At 43.1% G+C, this 1,365-nt stretch overlaps 1 pseudogene; it reads right to left on the bottom strand.

The window, feature by feature from the left end:
- Positions 1–248: 248 nt before the first annotated feature.
- LOC127232997 (60S ribosomal protein L6-like) lies at positions 249–1,121 on the bottom strand (annotated as a pseudogene).
- Between the last annotated feature and the right edge of the window lie 244 nt (positions 1,122–1,365).

Here is a 1,365-nt window from a genome sequence, read left to right as displayed (position 1 = left end):
ACCATTGCTGAAAATGTGTGAAGGAAGGGTGAAATATCACCCGACATGATGCGATGAGGTGGACATGTTTCTACTTCCATAGATTTCCTTCTCAAAATATACAACCTCGATCAAATCATATAGAAGTACTAGATAAGCCAAAGTGGAGGGGTAATATGTAGAACTGACCTGTGACCTTAAAAATGTCTGTGTCATAAATGAGAATATTTTTTAAATATATGAAGCTGTTTAATTAAGTTGATAGCAATTTAGAAAACCAGTTTGTGAGGCTACATCCTGTTTGTCAGAGAGAATTGAGGCCTCAGGTAGCCCTGAAGCTGAGGAACAGCTTCTATCTTTGGCAAAAGCTGTGAGTCCACGGTTTTCTGATCGCCCTTGTGCTGCTCTATAATCTCATATTTCTCCTTTGTGTGAAGATCTCGCCCTCCTGGTGCCTGGCTTGCACAGCTGCTTCTTCTTGAAGTAGGCATCAGTCAGGTGTTTGGGGATCTTAACCTTGCTGATATCAACTTTTGTAGAGGTGGAGATGGCAAATTTCTGGTGTGTTCTTCGCAGAGGAACTCTGTTGAGGGCAAGAGGTCCCATCACAAGTAGCAAGCCACTGCCCAGCTGCTTCAGAAAAAAACACCCTCTTGCCTCTGTGGCACCCGGTGAGGATGATCAGGACAGTTCTGGGAGTGATGCTGGCATGAAGCTTTCTCACATGTTGACTGAAGAGCTTTTTGCCATGGCTCAACAGCTTCCGAGGAACATCTTCAGTCTGGTAATACTGGGACATTTTTCGAAGCTTAACCACCAGGGTACCACCATTCTTGTCACCGTCAACTGGTTTGGTGACAGGAGCAAAGACCTTCTCTTTTTCTTCTTTTCAACCTTGGTTTTTGCAGCTGGGTATTTTCTTTTGTACAGGGCCTTTCTGGAATACACGGCAGATCAGGAGTACCTGTCAATTCCTCTAGCCAGGAAGGGTTCAGGCTGCAATGCGGCTTCCGCTTCTTGGGCTTTTTAGGCCTTTTAAGCTCAGGATGACCTTTTTGGGCACCTGCAGCTTCACCACCAGCCTTCTTGGTTGCAGGTCTTTTCCCTTTTTTGTCAGGCTTCTCGGCTTTTTCACCCATCATCTTGCAAGATGGGAAAGAGAATTAAGGTCATAAGAGAGAATATAAACAGGCTAAAGAATAACTCCAGACTGAAAAGAACAAAGATATATGATAACTAAGTGTAATACATGATTCACAATTAGATCATGGGCTTGAAAAAAAAAAATACCAGAAAGAGCATTCCTTGAGTCCTGTACTAGTCGATACTGGTTTCTATAGCAAAACACCACAGGCTGAGTGGGTTAAACAATAAAAAAATTTGTTT

The sequence above is a fragment of the Phodopus roborovskii genome, unplaced genomic scaffold, assembly GCF_943737965.1.
Source record: "Phodopus roborovskii unplaced genomic scaffold, PHOROB, whole genome shotgun sequence".
Lineage (NCBI taxonomy): Eukaryota > Metazoa > Chordata > Mammalia > Rodentia > Cricetidae > Phodopus > Phodopus roborovskii.
The sequence above is the reverse complement of the archived record's forward strand: the minus strand, read 5'-3'. Positions and strand labels throughout refer to the sequence as shown.